Below are 10,358 nucleotides of genomic sequence, written 5' to 3' on the forward strand. Positions count from 1 at the left end.
ATTGATAAATAGGCCTGAAATGAAATTCTATCTTGTTATTGATTATACGTTGCCTAGCACGTGACTAAAATCTACCCAGGCGGAGATCCAAAATGATGGTGGCAGTCTTGGCTTAGTTATATCACTCAACACTCGTTCCCGTTTGTCTCATTTGATAAAGAGGGAATCGTTAATGTTTTCATTAAGACAGTATTGCCTTGATTTTCTAATTTTTACAATGATAGACAGTAAATTTCACTTTTCACCCACATTTACTCCCAACCTTTTCTTTTGAATCAGAAACAAAAATGATATACGTTTAAAACACATGACATCATCCACCCTTGTCAAATGTAATAGCATGATCATTTCAATTGCAATGCCTTCTTATCCCAACGGTACTTTGTTTCTTTGCTACATTAGCGAACACTGAACTACTGCTTGTACTCTAGATACGACAATCAACCACAAAATTCCCTAAACCAGGTAACATTAAACATAATCCAAAAAATCATGTGTCAATTCACGAGTTTGCTCATAGAGCACTTTGATTTTTATCACAATACGTTTTAACCGTAGAAGATAAGAGGCTTATCAGAACTACAGCATATAATTACCCTTCCAACAACCAAAACCTAATCAAACAAAGCTGTCACTCATTTTATGGATGCCCGCACGCCCTCAATGTAGCTTTTCGGCTTCGACAGGTCTTTTCCTTCGGGCTGAAAAGTTTACTGCGCACGTATGTTTATTCTTGAAGAGTTTGAATTAAATCCTTAAAAAAATTTCACTTTTGTTGTCTTCATTGTTTGAAGGAGGATAAAGATACTTGAGCTTGAATGTTTATTCATGCTGTGATCGGAAAAAGTTATGAGTCCAGATTTTCTGCCGGCTGAGATATCAAAGAAGAGAAAACAAGATCAGCTGGATTTAACAACAATATGAGCGACTTGGCGTAGTCCGGAATATTCATTGTTGGCGAATACTTCTACAAGGCACTTACGGACTGTCACAATGAAAGTAATTTCTCTTGGCCAGTCATCAATCTTTGAGTAAATTATCCCTTTCTTTTTTCACCATTTATCAAAAAAAACATCTCAGATCCTCTTCAATTTTCCCAAGTTCCGCTTTAGCAAAACCATTCTGAACTGTGGACGTTCATCAAAGTTCGGTGTGGAATTAATTGTATAAAAAGGCGTTCCACTGGGATACACATCTTTCATCGTGAACTTCACTTGGGTCAGCCAGGTCAAGGTTACCTTTCCTATACTTAATTTGTTTTTTCGTTTTTATCAAGGAAAAGCATTCTGTATAATGTGGTTTTCCTGCGGTACAAATACTTGGCACAGCATTCAGATAAATAGTTTGGAAGAATATCAAAAGTACTCATTTTTGCTTCGCTTATTCCAATATTCGTGGAAGAGAAGAAAGACAACCTGGGGGACAATGACTTCTCGGAAGCCTGGGGATTGTGCCGCTAAGGCCTAGAGACCCTGACTCTGTATGAGAAAATGAAAAAAAACACTTCTCTTCACTTTTACGACAAAACTTGTATGGATTGTGGAATATTGACATCTTAGAGAACTACGAGAGTATACTTAAAGTGGAATGTGGCGAAAAGTGTTTTTCATTAGTGTCATTATTCCTAAACCTCTTATTGTAAATGTGTGGGTTTCCTGCCCTGCTGGAGATTTTACCGTGAAATCAGTCTCTTAAAACCAACTGAAAGTTAAAACTGATATTTACTGGAAGTTACTTCTTGTTTACATCTGTGGAAAATGAAACAAGTTGTGAATGAGAAGAACAACAAGCGTGGCTATCACTAAAATTTGCATTGCTTGTGTACACCGTTGGGCTGTGCAAACGTAATTTCCAAGTGCCTAGGGTGCAATTCAAAACGGACCGGCTGATAAAAGCCTTTTTACTAATCACGCATTCTTGCGACAAAACCAACCGCAAATTGATCAAAGTTCACCGCAAAGAAAAATCCCCTAATGACGATGCACTTTTATCTCGATCCAATTATCATTTTCCCAATGATCTTCATCTAATTTGCATCGACTACTTTCGTCTTCGTGGCAATTTCTAGTTTTACATCACAGCCTATTCCTCTGACCAAGATCTGAATTCGTACAGTAGTGACTCAATTGTACAAAATGATATTCTTCTCTTACTAAAAGCCAATCAGTCCCACTATTCCATCAAATCAAGATAATGCCCTCTGATAAGCTCTCGTGTTCTCATGACCCGTTTGCAAGGTAACAAATTGGAATATTGATAACTTCTGGGAGTTAAAAGGATTAACAAGTTAGTTCTTAGTTAAATCCTTTGAAATGACGCAAACGTTTCCTAACGTCATCAGCGCAGAGAACAATGATGTTTCCTAACCAAACGAACAAGATTTGCATGATTGAAGGTTGTTTCTATTTGTGGGCCACAGAATACAAAAATAAAAGTTGTGGTTGACGTTTAATTCATTGCTGTTTCCACTTTCTCAGTCACATACAAAACTATTTGCATCTTCATTGAGAAAAGTAAATTTCACGTTCCTTACATTTTAACTTTGAAACGTCATTTTAAATCATTTTAACAGATTGTGGAAAAATGCCCCTTATTCTTATTTTTGTAACAGTCATATATTAATTCTAACATCAGTTCTTCGACAATTTTGCTTTATCACCTTAGTTCTAAGTCAAGTCATTTGAAGTTGGCTTCAGGGTGGCCAGAGGCAGTACCCTTCTTCTCCCATCAGATACCTGAACAAGAACCACAAGGGTAAAATGGTTAAACACCAAAGGTTCAAATTCAAATTTTCATCGCTTTTACCCCATGGATTTAGGTGTTACTTAGTACCTTGTTCCTAGGGCTGAACTCTCCCGGTAAACTCTTCGGTAAAGTCCCTCGCCTGAGTTTAAAAAAAAAAAAGTGAAAAAAATTTGATGTTCGCGTGTTAAGAGGAGCGAGGAGCGAGGCCCTAAGGAAAGTGGCAACTACAGACTTTGTCAGAGAGTTTGACCATGCTCAGCTGAGTGATTTTCATGTGAGCGCCTCCCTCCCGGAATTCCTCACGGTGCACGAGGATGGAAATTTCTTTTTTACTAATTTTTTTTTACTTGCACGACGGACTTTGCCGAAAAGAGGGAACTGCTCATTGCCTATCGGCTAGCTCTGAGGCACTGAAGCCCCACGGTATCAACAAGCGCTTTTCATTCAACTAATGCATTTTTGTTTTCTCGTCACCATATTCCCACCAATAGCGTAGCTCCACTTTATACATATAGACCCACACAGAACCCATTATTCCTCCGATCGCTCTGACGAAGAGCTAACGCTCGAAACGTTAGCTCTTAAACTCTTTACAGTGGCCAATTTACGTTTTCAACTCAGTTGATAACACCAAATTACCAAATACTCTCCCACCGACGCAGCACCACAGTTTCTAGGCAATTAACGAGTTGATTGGGTAGATTTAGCAGAAAGGCGACGGCAACACCGTCTTTCTTTTGTATTTAAATTTTTGCTTTGCTTTCCACCCTATCATAACCATCATTACGTAACATGCAAATGAAAAATGTGAGGAAAATACTTTTTGCACTTGTTGGGAAACGGGAATAATTTATGTCGGTCATCAATTGTTTTCGTTATTGTTTTCCAACTTTTTGACGCGCATTTTCATCTTCCTGAATATATATCATTAGTGTTGATGCAATCTTGACTGTTCTCAAACTGATTCCTGATACATGTTGGATCGTAAAACCACGTTCTAAAGATATGCGGAATCACGCGGGATAAATCAATGATACATAGGTGACATAGTTTGCTAAGTTGAAACAAAAACAAGGGTGATGCGGGTGAGGAAAAACAACTACAACTGAGCACACCTTCTGAAATGGATAACCCTTCCACTACCAAGATCCTATCACAGATACTCCTTGATGTTTGCCATAAAATTCTTATGGTTTTCGTTTGGAGAATTTATTATTGGATCAACTCATAATTTCCTTATTGGTATTAGTATTTATTCGTATTATTTTTCATATTGGAAAGAGACATTCTGTCTTGGTCACTTATGGGAGTTGAGAGTTAATTCTCACAGCGTTAAAAGAGGCTCTACCCACATATGCAAGAAAACGGCAGTGACACGAATTCTCCATGACTTCATGGTTTAGCCCAAAAAGATCAGTGGAATCACATGACATGTAGGACATAGAGAAGAACTGGAATGGGGAAAATGAATACTTTAAAAGTGGACAACATGTTACCATTATCAGTATCTGTTTTATCATTTGTTTAATTTATATCGTCAAGACCCATTTCGGGTCTATGCAAATCAACTCGAATTGGGTGACAAAACAACAAGACATATTGATTTTTTTTAAATTCCGAACGTGCTGATATTTTTGCTATTCCTCTCCAGTCGGGGTAAATTTTCCAGGTAAACATATTAACGCGGTGTCAATAAAAAGCAAGGGCGTTTCCTGATAGTAGCAATGCATGAAAAAAGAAATATAACGTTATATTTTTTACGCATTTTGACCGTTGTATAATTCAAATAGATTAACACGCCGCTCACGTAGTATTTTCCCTTTATTTTATTTTAAATTATGTTCTACAATCGTTTTTATAATCCACAGTGATAAATTATGAAACTTGCGCTAAGACTTGCTTTGAGATTAAGTGAACTTAATGACTTACAAACGAACCTGGCCTCGATGGTGCAACAAAACATTAAAATTACCGAAAACTTAGCGTATAATCCATATCGAGACCATTTGATGTTCCATTTTCTAGTTCTTTGACGCCGTAATCCAATGATTGCTTAATTTTGATGATGAGAATCGAATTCATATAATCCTGGTCGTGGCAGTATTTGTTTTATTTTACCGATGAAATAATAATAATTCACAAACGCATCAGTGCCTTAGCAATTATTTGCATTGAGATCGATTGTTTGAGGCAAATCCTTCATTTTGTTAATGAACATACAATCCTATTGGTCGATCTCAAATGAACAATATTGATTTTATTGCATAATATCTTTTGATCCGTTGACGTGTGAGATAATCTCGACTCAAAGTCACTTAGTTCCGACATTTTGTTTCATAGACTACCATATTTGAGGAAAACGTTGAAAACAGTAATGATTAAACAAGAAATGAGGCAAAAATATTGAAAAGTAAAAACACACAATAATTGATTTCCCTCTTCTTCAAAATGGTTCATCCTTTTCCTTAGTCGACTAATCATATTTGTTAACCCCCTAAAATTGAATGACTCACTGAGAAAAAAAAGTTAATCTCGATCAGATTTGAATGCTTATGAGAACATCTAATTTCAAAGAGAACATCACGTAGTTACAGTCAAAGCTTAGAGTAGAATCATGCCTTGATAAGGCCAAAGTACATCATCCAAGATTCCTTGATTTTTTCCACTTCAGACCGGCCTTTTTCTTCGTTCTCCCAAGAATAATATTTCCTTATGTCTGTTCCATTAGAAGGATCGAACTTTTCATCATTCATAGTTTTCTTCGTCAGCTCGTCAGGTGAGAAAAAGTCTGGAAGTATTTTGGAACCTTTGCGACGAAATACCTTTTAGAGTAGAAATACGTTTACTACGGCTGCTGTAAGATGAAACCAGAGGAACATAGGAGATCTTTTGTGTCGCGGACGATTCCATGTCTTCTTTTCTCGATGTATGGCATTGAGTTCTCTCTGGACCTCTACGTCACTCAAAAGATGTGTGTGAAAGAATTGCACTGAGGTAATGTGCAAAACTCTAGAGCCTTTGTGGCACGAACGAAGGCGATGCTCTTGAGACTCTTGACCACGAACTTGTTATATCTGTTCTCTGATCTGATTGGTGTGAGTAGATTTACTGTGATTTGATCCCATTGGTTGAAACTGAGAAAACTCCGATGTAAATAAGCACAACTTTACATATTTCGTGCCGTTTTGACGATCAACCAGACGGCTAGAGAAAATGAAATTGACAGAGGGTTCCACCTTGATAGCTTTACCATTTGGAAAAAAAGGCAAAATGCAGTGCTTAAAAACTGCTGTACATATTTCTTAATTACTCTCTTCGAATTTGAACTGGCGAGAAAACAAACCGTAGTTATTTAACTAGAACAGCTATTTCTTAGACATTTTTTGAGAATTTTTCTGGGCAGCCTTTAAAAAGGTTTTTTGACTTTTTTTGTGATAATCTCCTGTCTGTATTTGGTGTTATATAGTCGTTCAGTTCTCCATCATTATCACTCACGGCATGTATAAAGTCTGAAGAATCATGTTAAGCTGCAGAAAAGAACTAATGTGTTTTTCTGTTGAATTGACTCGCTTCTCAGTCAACCTCAAATGGAATTTGAATTGTAAGTTTTGGTGGAAAGCGGAGCAAGGAATACTCGGAGAAAATCCTCAGACCAACAAATGCAACAAACTTAAATTACATGTCAGATGAGGAAATTGAACCCTGGCCACAGCGGTGGGAAGAGAGCTCACTCGGTCACTGCGCCATCCCTTCTCACGTACATCACTGCATGTTCTCGTTTTCTATTCTTCACTTTACTGACATGTCTATTCCAGCAATTAGTCACATACTATTAAAATCTGGTTAGCCCCTCTCATCATCTTCTTAAAATATAGTCTAGGTAGGAAGTTACGTTCAATGAGAGCAATACATGACGATAAAGACGAGTCGCCAGACTAGCTCAGTCGGTAGAGCATCAGACTTTTAATCTGAGAGTCATGGGTTCAAGTCCTATACCGGGCGATAACACTGGTAATGGTATATTTCAGTTTGTTACTTTAGATAGCTCACTCTATCAAATGGGACTATAGCGAACTTCAAAAATCTTTGGAATATTTTCTGCCTTTCTTGATATTATCATGTGGCCATCACCGATTTACAGTTTTTTTACGGCTTAACCCTCAATTCAGACTTAAGCCCACCATAACGTGCAATCTCATGATACCTTCCTGTTGATCGCGTGCTCTCATGAAACGGCAGAAGTTTGGGTAGTGTGAACAAGTCGCATGTTTACACCATGCTCTTTAGATCTCTCTAGCAAAGATCTCACAACCAAGCCTGAATTAAACTAATGCGTTTAGTCAAGTTGTGGAGGAAAAAAAAAAGGTTGTGCGCCGCCCGATAAGGGACTTGAACCCATGACCCTCAGATTAAAAGTCTGATGCTCTACCGACTGAGCTAACCGGGCTGATCTTAACCCAAAGAATAGCGTTAGATTTTCCTCGGAAAGACTATACCCAATCTAATATGAATTTTAAAAAGTGACCATGAAAAACTTTTGGTGGTGAGCACAGAGCTTTTAGTACTAAAACTGCTGTTGAATGGAATCTTTCTACTCCCTTCTCGTTGCACAACCGTGCAGCGATGTGTGAGCTGCGGAATTAGTCAGTTTGGCAGATTTCTGAACTGAGGATCGACTCATTTATCATGTTTGTCTAACACGACTGTGAAAAGTGAAAAGTAAGAACAAGTAATTGTCAAAGGCAGTAAATTCCAATGCTTAAAACCTATCAATCTCGCATAAGGGATTTTTCGGCTTACATCGTTCGCTATGTTCATATCCCGTATGCGATCTGTTGTAAATGTTGGTGGATGAAGAAGAGAGTCTTATTTCACCACAGGTACATTCGTGATAAGTTGAATTGATAAGGAAATAGATAGGTAAATAAGATATAATATCATGGGGGAACTGTAACTGTTAGTCAATCATCGTAGGTAGTATCATGCAGTTTAATCCGTGGTAAATGCCAAATCATGAAGCCACATGCTTACCATTTCGTTCAACCGCCTCGTTAGCGCAGTAGGCAGCGCGTCAGTCTCATAATCTAATTAGATATCTGAAGGTCGTGAGTTCGATCCTCACACGAGGCATTCATTCAGTACCTACTCTAAAAATTTTTACGGGAGGCAGCGTGGCTTTGATAGAAAAAAATACAACCTCTTTACTTGTCTGCCTAGCAAGGACCAAAATGATTATTATTAAATTTAGTCTCTATTAAAGTATTTTTGACCTCAACATCTCTTACCATAAACTTTTCTTACTAAATCAAATTAAAATGTTTAACCATTGACCCTACAGAATGGGGTTACTTCCGCCCGGAAGTGAAGAGTAAGCTCGACTATGGCTCTTGAAACTGCGTAAGAAGGAATAGCATCTGTGCTATCTGTTTATAGTCAAATTTTTGCCGAGGTCGGTTTCAAAAGCTGTCTACAGCATCCGTCAATCTCTTTATTCGGGTTTGCTTAACTCAACCCCTCCTTGTGTTTAGATGAGAGTATGTAAACACGGAAAAAGTTCTCCATTGCTAAAAAATAATATAATGAAGCAGAAAGTTTTAATAGCGACGTCACCTATGCGTCTGTCCTACAAAAGATGATAACCAAAGAGAGAGCCAATCAAAACGCATCGCTTGAGAGACTTCTTCCGTGCTGTTTTGCCTTGTAAGTTTGTTTTTTAATTTTCCTCGGGACAACGGTATTTCTTTACCACAACGTCATCTGTTCTACCTTAGGTCTTCTTCGCTCTACGGAACCCAGCCGCTATCATGCCCTGAGCCAACAACAAGGATTGAGCAAGAAAAAAAGTATTGATGCTCTGCCCGATATGGGACTTGAACCCATGACCCTCAGATTAAAAGTCTGATGCTCTACCGACTGAGCTAACCGGGCTGGACCTGACGCCTAGGAAATATTGCGTTAGATTTTGATCGGAACAACTAGTACCCAGTCTAGATTTAAAAAAAGGACTCATGAATGGAATCTCTCTACTCCCTTCTCATCGCACAACCGTGCAGCGATGTGTGAGCTGCGAAATTAGTCAGTTTTGTTAGATTTCTGAATTGAAGTTCGACTCATTTATTATGTTTGTCTAACACGCCCATGAAAAGTGAAAAGTAAGAACAGTTATTTTCAAAGGCGGTAAATTCCAATGCTTAAAACCTATCAATCTCGCATAAGATATTTTCGGGCTTACATCGTTTGCTATATATGTTCATATCCCCAATGCGATCTGTTGTAAATGCGGCTGGATGAAGAAGAGAGCCTTATTTCAATTCACCACAGGTACATTCGTGATGGTGGAAATAATAATTAATTGATAAGTAAATAAGATATAATATCGTGGGGACATTATAACCGTTAGTTAATCGTCGTAGGTAGTATCATGCATTTAAATCTGAGGTAAATACCAAATCATGAAGCCACATAACATTCTCTTCATTCAACCGGCCGCGTTAGCGCAGTAGGCAGCGCGTCAGTCTCATAGTCTAATTAGATATCTGAAGGTCCTGAGTTCGATCCTCACACGAGGCATTCATTTTTAAGTACCTAATCTAAGCAACTTTACGGGAGGCAGCGTGACTTTGATAAAAAAAAAAATACAACCTCTTTACTTGCCTGGCTAGCAAAATGACCAAAATTAATATTATAATATTAGATATTAAATATTATATAGGCAGCGCGTCAGTCTCATAATCTTAATAGATATCTGAAGGTCGTGAGTTCGATCCTCACACGGGGCATTCATTTTTAAGTACCCTATCTAAGCAATTTTACGGGAGGTAGCCGGGCTTTGATAGAAAAAAAATCTTGTTTGATTATGAGACTGACGCGCTGCCAACTGCGCTAACGAGGCAATCTTACCAACATCTTTTGATTGGAAAAAGTAGTTTCTCTCTCGAAAACTACGGTCATATTGGCAACGATATTCGTTAATAGAATGGAACAGCAAAAAATTTACTTTTTAACTTACTGCCTGTCACGCCTCCTGGCCTCGAGGATGAAATCAAGCAATCGATTCAACTAAAACCATATCGTCGCAGTAGTAGGAATCGGTAAATAATTCAATTAAACTCTGAAAATTAATTTCTATAAACAGAGTTTCAGTGAATAATAATGGTTGGCTTAATTTGTTTACCTTGGGATATGAAAAATTATACTGAACAGCTGGTCCGGTGTAGTTGCCACAGAAGCTTGCAAGGAAAGCAAAATTCTGCAAAAAGGAATCTATTACCATGAAAGAACTGCATGTGCAGTCGAATAATTTCAGAAAAGTTGATGAAAGGAAATCATACAGAAGAACATAGAATTCTATTACTAAAGAAGTTTTTCACGTAAAGAACAAGAATTACTTACGTAACCGTCCAGATCAAGATGTCCTTCTCGCACAAAAGACGAAACACATGATATCTGTGCAAATGCGATCAAGAAAGCAGCAAACTCAAAGGAGTAAATCATTGCTTCTATACGCTCAAGACACGCCAAGAACAAACATACTCCGATCGTTATTTCACATTACACATTTCAGTAAAGCCTCAAAATTTAATTATTCATGGCTGCTTAATAAGTCACAAATA

At 37.9% G+C, this 10,358-nt stretch overlaps 4 non-coding genes across 4 annotated transcripts; 2 read left to right on the forward strand and 2 right to left on the reverse strand.

The window, feature by feature from the left end:
- Positions 1-7,119: 7,119 nt before the first annotated feature.
- On the reverse strand, positions 7,120-7,192 carry Trnak-uuu (transfer RNA lysine (anticodon UUU)). The gene has a single exon. It is a non-coding gene; the product is annotated as a tRNA-Lys (tRNA).
- A 598-nt stretch (positions 7,193-7,790) lies between these two features.
- Positions 7,791-7,875, forward strand: Trnam-cau (transfer RNA methionine (anticodon CAU)). Its single transcript is given in 2 exon segments — positions 7,791-7,827; positions 7,840-7,875. It is a non-coding gene; the product is annotated as a tRNA-Met (tRNA).
- Positions 7,876-8,600: 725 nt separating this feature from the next.
- On the reverse strand, positions 8,601-8,673 carry Trnak-uuu (transfer RNA lysine (anticodon UUU)). Its single transcript has one exon. It is a non-coding gene; the product is annotated as a tRNA-Lys (tRNA).
- Positions 8,674-9,230: 557 nt separating this feature from the next.
- Trnam-cau (transfer RNA methionine (anticodon CAU)) lies at positions 9,231-9,315 on the forward strand. The gene is given in 2 exon segments: positions 9,231-9,267; positions 9,280-9,315. It is a non-coding gene; the product is annotated as a tRNA-Met (tRNA).
- The last annotated feature ends 1,043 nt before the right edge of the window (positions 9,316-10,358 follow it).

The sequence above is a fragment of the Pocillopora damicornis genome, chromosome 3 (assembly GCF_964200805.1).
Source record: "Pocillopora damicornis chromosome 3, jaPocDami1.2, whole genome shotgun sequence".
Taxonomy (NCBI): Eukaryota; Metazoa; Cnidaria; class Anthozoa; order Scleractinia; family Pocilloporidae; genus Pocillopora; species Pocillopora damicornis.